Source organism: Eretmochelys imbricata, chromosome 4, assembly GCF_965152235.1.
Source record: "Eretmochelys imbricata isolate rEreImb1 chromosome 4, rEreImb1.hap1, whole genome shotgun sequence".
Lineage (NCBI taxonomy): Eukaryota > Metazoa > Chordata > Testudines > Cheloniidae > Eretmochelys > Eretmochelys imbricata.
The window spans coordinates 126,236,197-126,256,774 of NC_135575.1; the positions used below are offsets into that span (position 1 = coordinate 126,236,197).

At 44.0% G+C, this 20,578-nt stretch overlaps 1 protein-coding gene across 2 annotated transcripts in view; it reads left to right on the plus strand.

The window, feature by feature from the left end:
* ZFYVE28 (zinc finger FYVE-type containing 28) overlaps positions 1-20,578 on the plus strand; it is a 310,224-nt gene that overhangs the window by 49,522 nt on the left and 240,124 nt on the right. The window lies entirely within an intron of this gene.

Below are 20,578 nucleotides of genomic sequence, written 5' to 3' on the forward strand. Positions count from 1 at the left end.
GGTTTTGTGTATAGACATCTGAGATGTTGAGCAGATTCCCCCTTTTGTTGATCCTATGACCCTGATGTAATTTTCCATGTCTTCTCCTCCCCCTCCCTCCCCCCACCAACATCTAACTCTCTGTTAAGGTAACTTTTTTTATATTTACCTGTGGGCTTTGTCGTCTCCCTTCTTTAACCTACTTTAAAGCCCGCGTCACTAGGTGGTGAGTTGGTGCGCAAATATACTTTCCCCTTTCTTGGTTAGGTGGACCCCATCTTTTCCCAGCAGATCTTCCCAGAATAGCATCCCTGGGTCAAGGAAGCCTCTTGTTGACACTATTTGTGCAGCCAGGCATTCATCTCCAGGATGTACATGTCCTTTCTTGGACCTTTACCCTTAACTGGGAGGATGGATGAGGTCACAACCTGTATCCCTATCCCTTCACCCTAGTTTCCAGAGCCCTGTAGACTCTGCTGGTGTGCTCAGGGTTAGACCTGGCGGTATCATTAGTACCCAGGTGGATGAGCAGCATAGAATAGTAATCAGACGAATGTATACGCCTGGACAGCCTTTTACTGATGTCTTAGATGTAGGTTCCAGGCAAGCAGCATGCCTTGGGGGCATCAGGTCAGCAGATGGATGCCTCCGTTCCCCTCAGAAAGGAGTCCCTGACCATCAGCACTCTACGTCTCCTCCTCTTTGGTGTGATAGCCATGAACCCATCCTTGGGAGTGAGTGGCTCTTCCTCCACAGCCATTAGGACCTGCTCCTCACCCCTGGCTGCCAGTACAGCATACTGGTTCTTCAGTTTGATAGACAGGGAACCTGGGTGGGAAGTGGAGCACGGTCTACTGCCCAGGGTGGCCAGCAGCCAGTCTCGTTCTTGCTGAGCAGCCAGTTCTCCTTCCTCCTCTATTTCTGCTGTAGTAATAAATAATAAGTCATCCTACATCATAAATATTTTTGAATAAAAAAAATGTTCTAGGCACCTGATGTGCACAAAGCCACCTAGAGAAAAGTGTAAATGTTTCCCATACCCAAGAACAAAAGTAACAGCTATTGTTCTAAAAGATAATGGTGAAGAGGAGGAAATTGTTTGTGAATAGAAGTAGTTGAAAAATATCGTTGCATCAAAATGTTTTCCATTGAAAAAGGTAGTTTTGTTAGGGGGCTTATTCCTTCACCCACTTCCTTCCCTGGTCCTTCTCGCATGAACAGAGAGCAACAATACCCGAAGTCCAAAGGTGCAAACAATTAGATGTTTATTGGGGTGAACTTCCAGCAAGCATGATTCCAGTTTCCTTCCTTAGTGTCCCCTTAGTGTGAATTTTTGCCCGTGACCTGTCCATTTTACTAAAAATACCAGTGACTAAAAAGTAGCCTTAATTATTGTACATAGGAAAAATTAATAGATTGTATCTTTAAGACATGGGAGTTTAGGGCCACAAGAAGGCCTTATGGTTCCTATAAGCCTTACTTTATAAGATTAAAGAATACAAATCTATTCATCTTTGTCTCCCAAAAGAAAACAAATATTACTTTTCAGTTTTTCATAAAAGTCAATACTAAACTTAATGTAGGAAAACTTGTAGGAACTGCCGTAATAATTAAAAGTACAGAAGAATATTTAGATGAGAAAAGTCTAGGGCTCAAATATTCTTATGTGTGTTAAGTTTCAGTAGAAGGAAGTATCCCAGTAGGACAAAAAAAATGCATGTGGAATTATTACACCATTTGATTAGTAACATAGTGGATGTAAAGTGGAATTCCATTTTAGGCATCACCACGTTCAGACTAATGTGTAGTGTGGTCTTGGAAATGCAAACAAGTGATTGAGGCACTTAAGTTTTTTTGTTTATTTTTAACCTGTGATCTGAATGTCCTGTGATATTTACTCACTTTTTTACAAATAAGGTATGTAGCTTCCCATGGCAGTTGTCTAAGGAATTGTTTTACAAAATCTGATAAGGTTACTGTATCTGGGCAGCAAACAATCCACTGTAACTAAGCCTCCCATGAAGATGCCTGTTTGCCTAGTTTCTATATGCTTTAAGAATACTTGTATTCTTGTCTCCCTCTGTCATTGAATCATCTTGATTAAACACTGAATATTTTCTGCATCAAAGAAGCAAAGAAAATGCCAAAATTATTGAAAAAGATGTTCTCAAAAACTTCCTCGTTTACTGGTCTCCCCATAGTGATATATTGTACATAAAATCAGTGTTCAGTGTCTAGTTCTTGTGAGTTTAACTCTGCTTGCTGTGTAAGGAATTTGGGGAAAAAATGTAAATATAGGTGAGATTCAATGTTAGAATTGTAAGTAGGGCTGTCGATTACTCACAGTTAACTTTTTTAAATTGCGATTAACTTTTTTTAGTTAATCGTGATTAGTTGCACTGTTAAACAATAGAATGCCAACTGAAATTTATTAAATATTTTTGGATGTTTTCTACATTTTCAAATATATTGATTTCTATTACAACACAGAATACAAAGTCTACAGTGCTCACTTTATATTTTTTTATTACAAATATTTGCACTGTAAAAATGATAAACAAAAGAAATAGTATTTTTCAATTCACCTCATACAGGTAATGTAGTGCAATCTCTTTATCGTGAAAGTATAACTTACAAATGTAGATTTTTTTTGTTTGTTGCATAACTGCACTGAAAAACAAAACAGTGTAAAACTTTAGATCCTATAAGTTCACTCGGTCCTACTTCTTGTTCAGCCAATCGCTGAGACAAAGAAGTTTGTTTACATTTACGGGAGATACTGCTGCCCACTTCTTATTTACAATGTCACCTGAAAGAGAGAACAGGCATTCACATGCACTTTTGTAGCCAGTGTTGCAAGGTATTTACGTGCCAGATATGCTAAACATTCGTATGCTCCTTCATGTTTCAGCCACCATTCCAGAGGACATTGTTCCATGCTGATGATGCTCATTAAAGAAATACGTTAATTAAATTTGTGACTGAACTCCTTGTGGGAGAATTGTATGTCTTCTGTTCTGTTTTACCTGCATTCTGCCATATATTTCATATTATAGCAGTCTCAGATGGTGACCCAGCACATGTTCATTTTAAGAACACTTTCACAGCAGATTTGACAAAAAGCAAAGAAGGTACCAATGTGAGATTTCTATAAAAAAGCTACAGCACTCAACTCAAGGTTTAAGAATCTGAAGTGCTATCCAAAATCTGAGAGGGCCGAGGTGTGGAGCATGCTTTCAGAAGTCTTAAAAGAGCAACATTCCAATATGGAAACTACAGAACCTGAACCACCAAAAAATAAAATCAACCTTCTGCTGGTGGCATTTGACTCAGATGATAAAGTGAACAAGTTGGTCTGCTCTACTTTGGATAGTTATCGAGCACAACCCATCGTCAGCATGGACACATGTCCTCTGGAATGGTGGTTGAAAGCTGAAGGGACATATGAATCTTCAGCGCATCTGGCATGTAAATATCTTGCAAAGCCGGCTACAACAGTACCATGCGAACGCCTGTTTTCACTGTCAGGTGATATTGTAAACAAGAAGCAGGCAGCAGCATATCCTGCAAATTGTAACCAAACTTGTTTGTCTGAGTGATTGGCTGAAGTAGGAATGAGTGGATGTGTAGGCTCTAAAGTTTAACATTGTTTTATTTTTGAATGCAGTTATTTTTGTACATAATTCTACATTTGTAAGTTAAACTTTCATGATAGAGATTGCACTATAGTATTTGTATTAGGTGAATTGAAAAATACTATTTTACAGTGCAAATATTTTTAATCAAAATAAATATAAAGTGAGCACTGTATACTTTGTGTTCTTAGTTGTAACTGAAATCAATATATTTGAAAATGTAGAAAACATCCAAAATATTTAAATAAATGGTATTCTATTATTGTTTAACAGCATGATTAATTTTTTTAATCGCTTGACAGCCCTAACTGTAAGTTATCTTAGTTGAATGATCATCTAACTTGAGAAAGGGGTTGTTGTAACCATGTCAGTCCCAGGATATTAAAGACACAAGGTGGGTAAGGTAATATCTTTTCTTAGACCAACTTCTGTTGGTGAGAGAGAAGCTTTTGAGCTACACCAAACCCTTCTTCAGGTCTGTGTAGCTATTAAGAAATACTACAGAGTTATTAAGGAATACTTTATTTTTTTTACGGTTTGTTTAACTTTTAACTAAAGTATGGTATGTAAATACTTTATTTGGCAAACAGGTCTTTAGATCACATTGAAATTGTCTCTCATTATGTTTTTAAATCTTCCACATTTCTTTACTTATGCGTATTCTTAGAGGTGATTGTGTAACAAATTTGCTAAATGCCCTCCTAAGAGAGAGTCATTGGAAGGGAGAAACCTGGAAATCGGCAGAGCAGAAAGACTTACAATACAGTTGATAGGAGACAACAAACTAGACGTGAGTTTTGCAAGGCAGCATCAAAAGTTGTTGCAATTTTGAGCTCTGAACACAAAATTCACATAATGGGACAGTGAAGTACAGGTAATTGCCTTTCTATGCACCTCTGGTGTCAATACACCTGAGTTGTACTCAGTTCTGGGAATCTCATTACTAGATAGTGTGATAACAGAGGGAGTTCAGAGAAGGGCAACAAAAAGGATTATAAGGCTGGAAAAAATTACTTATAAAGACAGATGATGAAGAATAGTTTACCTAAATGTAAAATGACCCTTCACCTTATAGACAATAAACTTCTAAAAAGTGTAAAAAACCAGAGGGAGAGAATTCCTTTGAATAGAATAAAGGGGTATAAATAGGAGGATTGCGATGAAATTAGGAAAATTTTAGGCAAATATCAAGCAAAACTTCCTAACCGTGAAATCTCAAATTGCTGAATAGTCTCCCAAGGATGATAATAGAAGCTCCATCATTTGGAGTAATTAAAACTAGACTTGATAAAACAGAAGTAAGTGTACAGTGGGGAATAATAGATTAACCTAACAGGTCTTTTCCCTTGCCAGTATTTGATTCTTCTCATTACTGGACAGTTCACCACTGAATACAGTTTAGTAATCTCTTTTGGTATTAAATGTATTTGAAAAGTTTTCATCAGCTTAGTTACATGAAATTTAATATATCTACTTGTGGCACCTTAGAGACTAACGAATTTATTTGAGCATGAGCTTTCGTGAGCTACAGCTCACTTCATCAGATGCATACCGTGGAAACTGCAGCAGACTCTATATATACACAGAGAATATGAAACAATACCTCCTCCCACCCCACTGTCCTGCTGGTAATAGCTTATCTAAAAGCCATTTCCAGCACAAATCCAGGTTTTAGAGACTAACGAAGTGAGCTGTAGCTCACGAAAGCTCATGCTCAAATAAATTCGTTAGTCTCTAAGGTGCCACAAGTACTCCTTTTCTTTTTGCGAATACAGACTAACACGGCTGTTACTCTGAAATATATCTACTGTGAGTTTTAAAGTAGCCAGTTGTACAAAACTAAATACATTGTTTAGAGGTTACCTTAAACATGAAGTGAAATCTGTTGTGGTTAAACATCTTGGATGCCTTCTTAAGTTTAATACTTTAAATAGAGAGAGAATTGGTGCGTAACTGTAACATTAACTTGCTGGTCTTCTAGATAGTGGTATTAGAATTGCACTACCAAGTCGTAAATTACATCTTTTAGATTTATGTAAGTAAAGGAACCACATCTCACTCAAATTTTTCTGTTATTGCTGAAAGAGCAGTCTGAATTGGTAATGGTGGTATTTATTTATTTTTGTTTTATAGAGAGCTAGAAAAACAATATTGTCCTTAGGCAAACACCTGCAGTTATGATGTGATTGTAACCCTTCTGCCCATCAGAGTTGGCAGCAACAAGGGCCGGGTTCAGTATCTAGGGGTTCCATTCCAATAACACAATGCAAAACCAGCTCGAGCCCCCACCCAGTGACCTGGGACAAATATATACCACTGGGCGCCTCCAAGACGCAATACTTCCCCTCTCGCAAGCATAGAGTCTGAGTGAAGCAAAGCCTTTTAATAACAGAGAAACAATGTAGCATTATGTTGGGGAAACACCACCAACAGGATTCCTAACCCAACCTATGAGCAAAAAACCCACCCCAAGCAAATTGGGGCATGTCCTTTCCCTTTGGTTCTTGAGTCCAGGAACCCAAAGTCCCAAAAGTCCAACACCCAAAAGTCTCTGTCCCTGGTGAGTGCAGCCCCAGAGTTCGAAAGTTTATCTGCAGAGTTTTACCTCCCGACCTGGGTGGAGATGGGAGGTGGGGTTTAAGGGGCACCTTACGTGGGCCAAAGCCAATTGCCCCACCTCTCCATGGGGCTCTGCTCCGCTCCACCAGCCGTCCCACGAATCGCTCCGCTCTGCCAGCCGCCTCCATGAATTGCTCCAGGCATCCCACAAACTGCTCTGCTCCGCCAGCTGCTCTGCTCTGCCAGCCATCCCATGAGCCGCTCCCGCCGTCCCATGAACTGCTCTGCTCCAAGAGCCGCTCTGCTCTGCCAACCGTCCCGCGAACTGCTCCGCAATATATCTTCAGGCTCCCCCACTACTTAACACAACACTCAGTGATTTCATCTCTTAGCCCTGGTCTACACTAGGACTTTAGGTCGAATTTAACAGTGTTAAATCGATGTAAACCTGCACCCGTCCACACGATGAAGCCCTTTATTTCGACTTAAAGGGCTCTTAAAATCGATTTCCTTACTCCACCCCTGACAAGTGGATTAGTGCTTAAGTTAGCCTTGCCGGGTCGAATTTGGGGTACTGTAGACACAATTTGACGGTATTGGCCTCCGGGAGCTATCCCAGAGTGCTCCATTGTGACCGCTCTGGACAGCACTCTCAGCTCAGATGCACTGGCCAGGTAGAGAGGAAAAGAACTGCAAACTTTTGAATCTCATTTCCTGTTTGGCCAGCGTGGCAAGCTGCAGGTGACCATGCAGAGCTCATCAGCAGAGGTGACCATGCAGAGCTCATCAGCAGAGGTGACCATGATGGAGTCCCAGAATCTCCCAGCTCCAGCATGGACTGAACGGGAGGTACGGGATCTGATTGCTGTATGGGGAGAGGAATCCGTGCTATCAGAACTCCGTTCCAGTTTTCGAAATGCCAAAACCTTTGTCAAAATCTCCCAGGGCATGAAGGACACAGGCCATAACAGGGACCCAAAGCAGTGCCGCGTGAAACTTAAGGAGCTGAGGCAAGCCTACCAGAAAACCAGAGAGCCGAACGGCCGCTCTGGGTCAGAGCCCCAAACATGCCGCTTCTATGATGAGCTGAATGCCATTTTAGGGGGTTCAGCCATCACTACCCCAGCCGTGTTGTTTGACTCCTTCAATGAAGATGGAGGCAACACGGAAGCAGGTTTTGGGGATGATGATGATGAGGTTGTAGATAGCTCACAGCAAGCAAGCGGAGAAACCGGTTTTCCTGACAGCCAGGAACTGTTTCTCACCCTGGACCTGGAGCCAGTACCCCCCAAACCTACCCAAAGCTGCCTCCTGGACCCAGCAGGCGGAGAAGGGATCTCCGGTGAGTATACCTTTTAAAATACTATACATGGTTTAAAAGCAAGCATGTGAAAGGATTAATTTGCCCTGGCATTCGCGGCTCTCCTGGATGTACTCCCAAAGCCTTTGCAAAAGGTTTCTGGGGAGGGCAGCCTTATTGCGTCCTCCATGGTAGGACACTTTACCACTCCAGGCCAGTAACACGTACTCGGGAATCATTGTAGAACAAAGCATTGCAGTGTATGTTTGCTGACGTTCAAACAGCATCCGTTCTTTATCTCTCTGTGTTATCCTCAGGAGAGTGAGGTATCATTCATGGTCACCTGGTTGAAATAGGGTGCTTTTCTTCAGGGGAAACTCAGAGGTGCCCGTTCCTGCTGGGCTGTTTGCCTGTGGCTGAACAGAAATGTTCCCCGCTGTTAGACACAGGGAGGGGGGAGGGTTGAGGGGGTAGCCACGTGGTGGGGGGAGGCAAAATGCGACCTTGTAATGAAAGCACATGTGCTATGTATGTAATGTTAACAGCAAGGTTTACCCTGAAAGAATGTAGCCACTGTTCTATAAAATGTGTCTTTTTAAATACCGCTGTCCCTTTTTTTTTCTCCACCAGCTGCATGTATTTCAATGATCACAGGATCTTCTCCTTCCCAGAGGCTAGTGAAGATTAGAAAGAAAAAAAAAAAGCGCTCATGATGAAATGTTCTCCGAGCTCATGCTGTCCTCCCACACTGACAGAGCACAGACAAATGCATGGAGGCAAATAATGTCAGAGTGCAGGAAAGCACAAAATGACCGGGAGGAGAAGTGGCGGGCTGAAGAGAGTAAGAGAGTAAGTGGCAGGCTGAAGACAGGGCTGAAGCTCAAATGTGGCGGCAGCGTGATGAGAGGAGGCAGGATTCAATGCTGACGCTGCTGGAGGATCAAACCAGTATGCTCCAGTGTATAGTTGAGCTGCAGCAAAGGCAGCTGGAGCACAGACTGCCACTACAGCCCCTGTGTAACCAACCGCCCTCCTCCCCCAATTCCATAGCCTCCACACCCAGACGCCCCAGAACGCGGTGGGGGGGCCTCCGGCCAACCAGCCACTCCACCACAGAGGATTGCCCAAAAAACAGAAGGCTGGCATTCAATAAATTTTAAAGTTGTAAACTTTTAAAGTGCTGTGTGGCATTTTCCGTCCCTCCTCCACCACTCCTCCTGGGCTACCTTGGTAGTCATCCCCCTATTTGTGTGATGAATGAATAAAGAATGCATGAATGTGAAGCAACAATGACTTTATTGCCTCTGCAAGCAGTGATCGAAGGGAGGAGGGGCGGGTGGTTAGCTTACAGGGAAGTAGAGTGAACCAAGGGAAGGGGGGTTTCATCAAGGAGAAACAAACAGAACTTTCACACCATAGCCTGGCCAGTCATGAAACTGGTTTTCAAAGCTTCTCTGATGCGCACTGTGCCCTCCTGTGCTCTTCTAGCCGCCCTGGTGTCTGGCTGCGTGTAACCAGCAGCCAGGCAATTTGCCTCAACCTCCCACCCCGCCACAAACGTCTCCCACTCTCACAGATATTGTGGAGCGCACAGCAAGCAGTAATAACAGTGGGAATATTGGTTTCGTTGAGGTCGAAGCGAGTCAGTAAACTGTGCCAGCGCGCCTTTAAACTCCAAATGCACATTCTACCACCATTTCTGCACTTGCTCAGCCTGTAGCTGAACAGCTCCTGACTACTGTCCAGGCTGCCTGTGTACAGCTTCATGAGCCATGGCATTAAGGGGTAGGCTGGGTCCCCAAGGATACATATAGGCATTTCAACATCCCCAACAGTTATTTTCTGGTCTGGGAATAAAGTCCCTTCCTGCAGCTTTTGAAACAGACCAGAGTTCCTGAAGATGCGAGCGTCATGTACCTTTCCCGGCCATCCCACGTTGATGTTGGTGAAACGTCCCTTGTGATCCACCAGAGCTTGCAGCACTATTGAAAAGTCCCCCTTGTGGTTTATGTACTCGCTGGTTTGGTGCTCCGGTGCCAAGATAGGGATATGGGTTCCGTCTATGGCCCCACTACAGTTAGGGAATCCCATTGCAGCAAAGCCATCCACTATGACCTGCACATTTCCCAGCAGGTATCCTTGATATCAGCAGATCTTTGATTGCGTGGGCTACTTGCATCACAGCAGCCTCCACAGTAGATTTGCCCACTGCAGATTGATTCCCAACTGACTGTAGCTGTCTGGCATTGCAAGCTTCCACAGGGCTATCGCCACTCGCTTCTCAGCTGTGAGGGTTGCTCTCATCTTGGTATTCATGCGCTTCAGGGCAGGGGAAAGCAAGTCACAAAGTTCCATGAAAGTGCCCTTACGCATGCGAAAGTTTTGCAGCCACTGGGAATCGTCTCAGACCCGCAACACTATGTGGTCCCACCAGTCTGTGCTTGTTTCCCGAGCCCACAGCATGAACCTGCCCCATTAGCACCATGATGCATGCATTGGCAGAGCCCATGCTTTCAGAGAAATCTGTGTCCATGTCCTGATCACTCACGTGACCGTGCTGATGTCGCCTCCTCGCTCGGTATCGCTTTGCCAGGTTCTGGTGCTGCATTTACTGCTGGATAATGCGTGTGGTGTTTAATGTGCTCCTAATTGCCAAAGTGAGCTGAGCGGCCTCCATGCTTGCCTTGGTATGGCGTCCGCACAGAAAAAAGGCGCAGAACGATTGTCTGCCGTTGCTCTGACGGAGGGAGGGGCGACTGATGACATGGCTTACAGGGAATTAAAATAAAAAAAGGGGGTGGCTTTACATCAATGAGTATTTCAGGCAGGACTTCACGGAGGGTTCCAATAAGAAATGATGCACCTAAGTAATTGTTCTTATTGGAACAAGCAGGTTGATCTGGCCTCTGATTGATACCTGGCTAGATTTACCTCGCTGCACCTTCTCTGTGAGTGACTGCAGTGTGACCTAGAGGAATGAGTCCCCTAGATGGGGGGGGTGGGAAGCAAATGAGTACAAAACAAATCTGGTCTATTTCTTATTTTGATCCACTCCATCTATCTTTTACATCTTTGGCTGGCAGCAGACGGTGCAGAAGGACTACAAGCCATCCACCTCTCATGGCTGCTCGGCAGAAGATGGTGCAGTAGGACTGCTAGCAATCCATATCGCCTGCCTACTCACCATAAGATGGTTCAGTAGGACTGACTGCAGGACTAAAGAGAGTGACCTGGTCAAGTCACTCCAAATTTAGTCCCTGCGCCCATGTCTGCCCAGGCGCTCCTGGCCGACGTGGCCAGGAGCACCTCGGACATGACGATGACGGCTACCAGTTGTACTGTACCGTCTGCTGCCACAAGGCAATGGGTTGATGCTGCTGTGTAGCAATGCAGTACCATGTCTGCCAGCACCCAGGAGACATACGGTGATGGTTACATGAGCGGACTCCATGCTTGCCGTGGTATGGCGTCTGCACAGGTAACTCAGGAAAAAAGGCGCAAAACGATTGTCTGCTGCTGCTTTCACGGAGGGAGGGAGGGAACGGGGGCCTGACGATATGTACCCAGAACCACCCGCGACAATGTTTTAGCCCCATCAGGCATTGGGATCTCAACCCAGAATTCCAATGGGCAGTGGAGACTGCGGGAACTGTGGGATAGCTACCCACAGTGCAACGCTCCCGAAGTCGACACTTGTCTCGGTACTGTGGAAGCACTCCGAGTTAATGCACTTAAAGCATTTTCTGTGGGGACACACACACTTGAATATATAAAAACGATTTCTAAAAAAGACTTCTATACATTTGACCTAATTTCGTAGTGTAGACATACTCTTAGTAAGTTTAGCTCTTTTGTGATTTCAGCTTGTAGTAGGGGAGCCTCAGTGCTGGTGCACCATTGGCCCAAAGTGAATTCAGCTCAGTAGCCTGTAACTAGATTCCTAATGGAATCAAAATTAGCTCTGATATTCTACAGTGGAGAGAGGAGGAAGTGCAATTAGCATGTAAGGCCCATACCACCAGGTATTAATACTTGTCCCCAGCCTCTCTCCATTCACTGGGTTTTGGAATCCATGACCTTTGCCGAGCGAGTGCTGCTTAGTTGATGGTGATATTAATACAAAAGTACAAAAGGCCAACTACAGTTCCACTGTCCTTGATTCACATAATCAGGATAACAGTTTATTCCTGCCCCAATAACAGAGAAACTGGGGCTCCTACAGCAGCCAAAGTGACCATCTAGGCGGGGTGGGTGTGCCTATGCAAATGAGATCAGCCCCTGAAGTTCTTTACCATGACCCACCATGACTCGCCACCAGATGTCAGGGTAGAGCTCATCCTGCTTCTGCTTACATGATAATACTGATCCTAATGGTTTGGGGGATGCTGGGTTCACTATACTAGTTACGATAGTATATGTTGCTATATAAATTTTGCCTCCCCAAAGGATGTATAATGGGTCAAAGTGCGTTTGGAAAGCCTAGAGCTTGGATCCTCTGTGTGAATGCTGCTACTTTATATATTTTACCTTTTACTAGAAGTATGCACAACATGGAACAATGATAGTTTGCATTGTATCCAGTGGCACTGGAACATTTCTAGTAGTGGGGATGCTGAAAGCCAGCCCCCTTACCTCTGTCTGCACTGCCCTCCCCCCCCGCTGAGGCTGGGAGCAGGGCTGTGTCTTTGGGCGGGGGGGACCCAGACAGGGAAAAGGGGGCCGAGGCCGCAGCTGGGAGCAGGCATGGGGCCAGGAGTGGAGTCCTGGACAGGGGCTGACAGCCGGGCCCCCACGTGCAGGGCAAAGAGCAGAGCCTCAGCTGTGGGGTCAAGCGTGGGGCCCTGGGAGTGGGGGCAGAGGGCCAGGCCAGGGCATAGGCGTAGGAGGGGTTGGGGAGTGGAGTGCGGGCAGAGGGCGGGGCCAGGGCATAGGCGTGGGAAGCACCCCCGCATAAAATCCAAAGATGCAGCAGCACCTTCCGCACTCCTACTTCCAGCGCTTATGCTTGTATCACCATATGACCATATCTCATACCCGCTAGTACTATAGTGTAGAAATGCACCTTTCTTGAAAAAGTGAATTTAGTGCTCAAACTACCAAACTAAACCACTGGAGAAAGAAGCCTTGTATGTAGCCACACAACTGCTACTAGGCTTTGTAACAAGTCTTTGACGTACATATGAACTATATACTGAATGTTCTGCTTCTTGAAGCAAGAAGTTGCTTAAATCTGCATGCCCACTCAAACCTTGCATTCTTAAGTCTGGCAACAGTTATGACAGTTATAAGGTGATTTTGAGATGTTAACACTAAACAAATTTATCTTATAAGCTATTTAATATGAAGAAAAGTTTTTAAAAAACAAGGACATTTAGTCTTGAAAAAAGAAGACTATGGGGGACCTGATAACAGTCTTCAGGTATGTTGAGGGCTCTTATAAAGAGGACTGTGATCAACTGTTCTCCACTGAAGGAAGGAGAAGTAGTAATGGGATTAATCTACAGCAAGGGAGACTTAAGTTATATATCAGAAAAAGCTTACTAACTATAAGGGTATGCTCAAATAAATTTGTTAGTCTCTAAGGTGCCACAAGTACTCCTTTTCTTTTTGCAGATACAAACTAACACAGCTGCTACTTTGAAACCTTTAAGGGGAGTGAAGCTCTGGAATAGGCTTCCAAGGGAGGTTGTGGAATCCCCATTATTGGAGGTTTTTAAAAACTTGATTAGACAATCACCTGTCAGGGATGGTCTCAATTTATTTGGAACTGTCACAGTGTAGGGGGCTGGACTTGATGACTTCTTGAGGTCCCTTCCAGCCTTACATTTCTATGATTGTCCCCTAAAATAGGTAATAATGTTAAGTGAGTTGCCCCAGGTTACAGAGGGAGTTAGCGTCAGAGTCAACACTAGAACTCAGGAATGTCTGATTCCTAGCCCTGTGGGCAGACTACACCTGACTCTTAGACTCAGATTAGTTTTGAAGATGAAGCTGGCTGAATCTGTCTAAACTTAGCTTTCTTTTGGACAGAAATACATCCTTCTTCTATAGAAGAGCCCCTTGATTTACCTTAAAAAGTACACTCTACTTCCAGGAGGAAGCCATGAATGTCTTTTGGACTGAATGCAGTCCCTAGAATTCCTGCAATAAGTGCTTTAACTGTAAGAGGTTGACCCAGTGTTCCACCATTTTGGAAAGCCCTCTCATGCCATGGCCCTCATGGCTTCACTCTTGGTTTCACCTTCTCAGGGCTCCTCAAGAATACATCTTCAGCCCTTTGTTAGGATCATAATACCTGTGTCATAGGACAACTTGTTAGTATGGAAATCACAAAGTAAAGTTCACTGCCATAACTCAAAAGGTTCTGGCTCTGGGGCCTTCTGTGACTCCAGATTCTCTATCAGTCTCAGTTGCTCTTCAGTCTGGAGGGCTCTCAGATTTACCTCCAGAGTTGCTAATAGAGTTCAAAAGCCCAAATGAAACAATATAAACAAAGTCCACCTGCCCTGGCCTTAATAAATCTCATGCCCTACCTGTTTCTTTCCCTGTACGGGGCCATGGCCACAAGAGTGATTCCTTCGGTCTTCTTTCACTGCCAGCACTCTCAGAGATTGAAGGAAACAGTCCTCTCTACTGCTCTGCAGGCCGTTCGCTTTCTTCAGCCTCATTTATCTCCTGATTCTCCGTCCCTTATGTAGGACAGCAGACACAGGGGGTGCTCCCCTGGTCCATCTCCTTCTTCCAGAGTCTCCATCTCTTGCTACGCAGGCCAGCTGATTCCTCGGGAGGGACTGAAGAGCTTTCTGTTCTCTGCACCTCTTTCCTGCAACAGAACAGGGTGCTTTCTTTTAAGCCTCTCCCTGGAAGCTGAGCATCTGCTCCAAGTATCTTAGTTTGGGCTGAATAGCTCATTTTCCCCCTTCCTGGCTCCCAAGCTTCATTATCTCCTGACTCCAGGTACTGCGCCATCCCAACCAGGCTTGGGCAGGGTGCATCTGGTTCAGCCACAGGAGAACTGAGACCGTTTTCCTTAAAGGGACTCGGTCATCCTGTGACCAAGTGCGTGATTTATCACAAAAGGAAATGTTGTTGTTCTAATAGACTCCAAAATTTAGGCTTGCAACGCTTCGATTTTTAAATCCGTAAATGTCAGTTTCACTGTACCCACACAAACTGAGGAAAAAATATTTCCAGTGGTGGTAATCAAAATGTACAGATAGACAAAGTAAGAAAAATGGCTAACCTAGTGATGAGGGCTTTAAACTAGGTTCACCGGGGGAAGGAGACCAAAGCCCTGAGGTAAGTGGGGACGTGGGATACCAGGAGGAAGCACGAGCAGGAGAGCGCGAGAGGGGAGGACTCCTGCCTCATACTGAGAAAGAGGGACAATCAGCGACTTATCTCAAGTGCCTATACACAAGTGCAAGAAGCCTGGGAAACAAGCATGGAGAACTGGAAGTCCTGGCACAGTCAAGAAATTATGATGTGATTGGAATAACAGAGACTTGGTGGCGTAACTCACATGACTGAAGTACTGTAATGGATGGATATAAACTGTTCAGGAAGGACAGGCAGGGCAGAAAAGGTGGGGGAGTTTGCACTGTATGTAAGAGAGCTGTATGACTGCTCAGAGCTCCAGTATGAAACTGCAGAAAAACCTGAGAGTCTCTGGATTAAGTTTAGAAGTGTAAGCAACAAGGGTGATGTCGTGGTGGGAGTCTGCTACAGACCACCAGATGAGGTGGACGAGGCTTTCTTATGGCAACTAACGGGAGTTACTAGATCGCAGGCCCTGGTTCTCATGGGAGACTTCAATCACCCTGATATCTGCTGGGAGAGCAATACAGCAGTGCACAGACGATCCAGGAAGTTTTTGGAAAGCGTAGGGGACAACTTCCTTGTGCAAGTGCTGGAGGAACCAACTAGGGGCAGAGCTGCTCTTGACCTCACAAACAGGGGAAGAATTAGTAGGGGAAGCAAAAGTGGATGGGAACCTGGGAGGCAGTGACTATGAGATGGTCGAGTTCAGGATCCTGACACGAGAAAGAAAGGAGAGCAGCAAAATACGGACCCTGGACTTCAGAAAAGCAGACTTTGACAAACTCAGGGAACTGATGGGCAGGATCCCCTGGGAGAATAACACGAGGGGGAAAGAAGTCCAGGATAGCTGGCTGTATTTTAAAGAATCCTTATTGAGGTTACAGGACAAACCATCCCGATGTGTAGAAAGAATAGTAAATATGGCAGGCGACCAGCTTGGCTTAACAGTGAAATCCTTGCTGATCTTAAACACAAAAAAGAAGCTTACAAGAAGTGAAAGATTGGACAAATGATCAGGGAAGAGTATAAGAATATTGCTCGGGGATGCAGGAGTGAAATCAGGAAGGCCAAATCACACCTGGAGTTGCAGCTAACGAGAGATGTTAAGAGTAACAAGAAGGGTTTCTTCAGGTATGTTAGCAACAAGAAGAAAGTCAAGGAAAGTGTGGGCCCCTTACTGAATGAGGGAGGCAACCTAGTGACAGAGGATGTGGAAAAAGCTAATGTACTCAATGCTTTTTTTGCCTCTGTCTTCACGAACAAGGTCAGCTCCCTTGGGCAGCATGGGAACATGGACAGCACAGCATGGGGAGGAGGCAACCAGCCCTCTGTGGAGAAAGAATTGGTTCGGGACTATTTAGAAAAGCTGGATGAGCACAAGTCCCTGGGGCCGGATGCACTGCATCCTGGAGTGCTAAAGGAGTTGGCGGATGTGATTGCAGAGCCATTGGCCATTATCTCTGAAAACTCATGGTGATTGGGGGAGGTCCCAGAAGACTGGAAAAAGGCTAATGTAGTGCCCATCTTTAAAAAAGGGAATGAGGAGGATCCTGGGAACTACAGGCCAGTCAGCCTCCCCTCAGTCCCTGGAAAAATCATGGAGCAGGTCCTCAAGGAATCAATTCTGAAGCACTTAGAGGAGAGGAAAGTGATCAGGAGCAGTCAGCAAGGATTCACCAAGGGAAAGTCATGCCTGACTAATCTAATTTCCTTCTATGACGAGATAACTGATTCTGTGGATGAGGGAAAGCAGTGGACATGTTATTCCTTGACTGTAGCGAAGCTTTTGACACGGTCTCCCAAAGTATTCTTGCCAGGAAGTTAAAGAAGTATGGGCTGGATGAATGGACTATAAGGTGGATAGAAAGCTGGCTAGATCATCTGGCTCAACGGGTAGTGATCAATGGCTTCATGTCTAGTTGGGAGCCGGTATCAAGCAGAGTGCCCTAAGGGTCGGTCCTGGGGCCAGTTTTGTTCAATATCTTCATTAATGATCTGGAGGATGGTGTGGATTGCACCCTCAGCAAGTTTGCAGATGACACTAAACTGGGAGGAGAGGTAGATATGTTGGAGGGTAGGGATAGGATACAGAGAGACCTAGACAAATTGGAGGATTGGGCCAAAAGAAATCCGATGAGGTTCAAAAAAGACAAGTGCAGAGTCTTTCACTTAGGAGGGAAGAATCCCATACATCGCTACAGACTAGGGACCAAGTGGCTAGGCAGCAGTTCTGCAGAAAAGGACCTAGGGGTTACAGTGGACGAGAAACTGGATATGAGTCAGTAGTGTGCCGTTGTTGCTAAGAAGGCCAATGGCATTTTGGGCTGTATAAGTCGGGGCATTGCCAGCAGATCGAGGGACGTGATCGTTCCCCTCTCTTCGACATTGGTGAGGCCTCATCTGGAGTACTGTGTCCAGTTTTGGGCCCCACACTACAAGATGGGATGTGGAAAAATTGGAAAATGTCTAGCAGAGGGCAACAAAAATGATTAGGGGACTGGAACACATGATTTATGAGGAGAGGCTGAGGGAACTGGGATTGTTTAGTCTGCAGAAGAGAAGAATGAGGGGGGATTTGATAGCTTCTTTTAACTACCTGAAAGGTGGATCCAAAGAGGATGGATCTAGACTGTTCTCAGTGGTAACAGATGACAGAACAAGGAGTAATGGTCTGAAGTTGCAGTGGGGGAGGTTTAGGCTGGATATTAGGAAAAACTTTTTCACTAGGAGGGTAGTGAAACACTGGAATGCGTTACCTAGGGAGGTGGTGGAAGCTCCTTCCTCTGAAGTTTTTAAGGTCAGGCTTGACAAAGCCCTGGCTGGGATGATTTAATTGGGGATTGGCCCTGCTTTGAGCAGGGGGTTGGACTAGATGACCTCCTGAGTTCCCTTCAAACCCTGTTATTCTATGATTCTATGAAAAATGCAGCTAAAGAACTTAGTCTGATAACCAATATTGACTTTGTATATTGTGAAGTGTGATGTTGACAATTTGTGTTTTAGTGGTTATATAGCTTTAACTTTTGGAAGTTATTACTACTGTCAGACAATTATTTAATGACACCCCCCCACACACACATTTTCTGACAGTCTCCCCACAATTTCCCAAAATTGAAAATTTAAATGAATAAAAATCTAAAACAATACTTAAAATCCTTAATTTTGTGAACCTGAAAATTTAGATTGGTAAGAACAGAAAAAATGCTTAAAAATAAAAATCAATATTATCTGTCAATTTTATATATAAAAGAAATCTGTCAAACCCACTCATATTGTTCCAGCCCTTCTTCAAACGGAAGGCTTCTATATAAGGGAAACTTGATTGCCTGTCTGTGGGTGCAATCATGAAGCTCTGTACGCTGCAGCAGTAGCTGCTATCCTACTGACAAAAGCAAATCTAAAAATTTTTGACATTCACTAAGCAAGAACAAGTGTTTAACACAACTTTGCCTCCAACTTTGCCTTCTTCAAATCCATCTTGAATTTGTTTTACCTGATATGGCCTGTCAAGGTTCCTCCCCCACTCTGAACTCTAGGGTACAGATGTGGGGACCTGCATGAAAAACCTCCTAAGCTTATCTTTACCAGCTTAGGTCAAAACTTCCCCAAGGTACAAAATATTCCACCCGTTGTCCTTGGACTGGCCGCTACCACCACCAAACTAATACTGGTTACTGGGGAAGAGCTGTTTGGACGCGTCTTTCCCCCCCAAAATACTTCCCAAAACCTTGCACCCCACTTCCTGGACAAGGTTTGGTAAAAAGCCTCACCAATTTGCCTAGGTGACTACAGACCCAGACCCTTGGATCTTAAGAATAATGAACAATCCTCCCAACACTTGCACCCCCCCTTTCCTGGGAAATGTTGGATAAAAAGCCTCACCAATTTGCATAGGTGACCACAGACCCAAACCCTTGGATCTGAGAACAATGAAAAAGCATTCAGTTTTCTTACAAGGAGACTTTTAATAAAAATAGAAGTAAATAGAAATAAAGAAATCCCCCCTGTAAAATCAGGATGGTAGATATCTTACAGGGTAATTAGATTCAAAAACATAGAGAACCCCTCTAGGCAAAACCTTAAGTTACAAAAAAGATACACAGGCAGAAATAGTTATTCTATTCAGCACAATTCTTTTCTCAGCCATTTAAAGAAATCATAATCTAACACATACCTAGCTAGATTACTTACTAAAAGTTCTAAGACTCCATTCCTGGTCTATCCCCGACAAAGACCAGCATATAGACAGACACACAGACCCTTTGTTTCTCTCCCTCCTCCCAGCTTTTGAAAGTATCTTGTCTCCTCATTGGTCATTTTGGTCAGGTGCCAGCGAGGTTACCTTTAGCTTCTTAACCCTTTACAGGTGAGAGGAGCTTTCCCCTGGCCAGGAGGGATTTCAAAGGGGTTTACCTTTCCCTTTATATTTATGACATAGCCCATGGAGATTACTTCATTCAGGACTATGTGCATATGCCATATGACTTGAAAAGTTTAGATTTTTTTTTTAATCTTTCCCATTCACACATTTTTTGCCTGACCTTGTGTGTAATCATGTTTATTTATAATGACTTGTTATTCAACATGAGTGTCTGTGTGCTACGGTGTTCCAGATGTAATGTAGTCCCTTGTAAATAACAGAGAATAAGCTGGAACTTGAGTTGTGTGGAAGCTTGTGTTTGTCTGTAGTTGTAGCTGTTTTCTGTAATAAACGTCTACCATCTAAGATTGTGTGGAAATGCAGACCAGTATGTTGTGGACTGGAAGAAACCTTAGAAACATTTTCATTGGTAGAACTTGATCTTTTGGTTGGGTGGACTCAAATGTATATTGCTTTAAAAACCTAAATGGAGCTTCATTTTCTTGGAAGAAGGAAAAAATAGATTGAATGATCACTTGAAAACTCCTTTCCCTTTATGCTGGAATATACACCGAACAATACAGAATTATCCTGTCACTTGTGACAACAAGCTTTAGGCCCGGTCAAAACTTAAAAATTTTGCTGGCCTAGCTATGTCGGTTAGGAGAGTAAGTGGGTGAGTGTGTCCTCCCTTTCTTCCCTCCCCCCTCCGCCAGACAATCACTCTCTTAACCAACATAGCTGTACCAGCAAAAGCCCCAGTGCAGATGCAGTTATACTGGAAAAAAGGGTCCTTTTGCCATTACAGCTAATTTCATTCAGGGAACTGGTATAAATTGCATCACGACTACAAGAGTATATGCAATGCATGAGCAGTTATAACAGTATACCCTTTCTATAGCAGGCAGTGCCTTTTTTGCATATTGTGTGCTCTTTTCAGAAAGAATGGCAGCATTTCCTTGGTTCATCCAATACTGAATTTACATGATCTGCTGAAATATATTTAGATTAAGAAACAGGGATTGCCTCATCTGTTTGTTCTGTTATAGTACACATAAGGCTTTCAAAAAATTAAACTGATCTTTCCCTACTGCCCTCTTGGTTTTGCACAAAAATCTGACCTTTCTTTCTACTGGGGCTTATCAGGGTACTTCATAGAGCAAGAACTCCAAATCATACTAACCTGCAGGAGACTGAGGATCAAATTAAACATCAACAGTTCTTAACACACTCAAACCTCATGTCTCCGCTGTATTAAAAAAGGAGAATCCTAGTGAAAGACAGCTTTTGAAAACTTCAAAATATGATTTCAGTCTGCTGCCTTTGGTAAACCGTTCTTCAAATTCTTAGGGCAGGAACCAAAAATAGATCTCTAAATGCATCCCTGTTACAAAGAGGACAGTGATCAATTGTTCTTCATGTCCA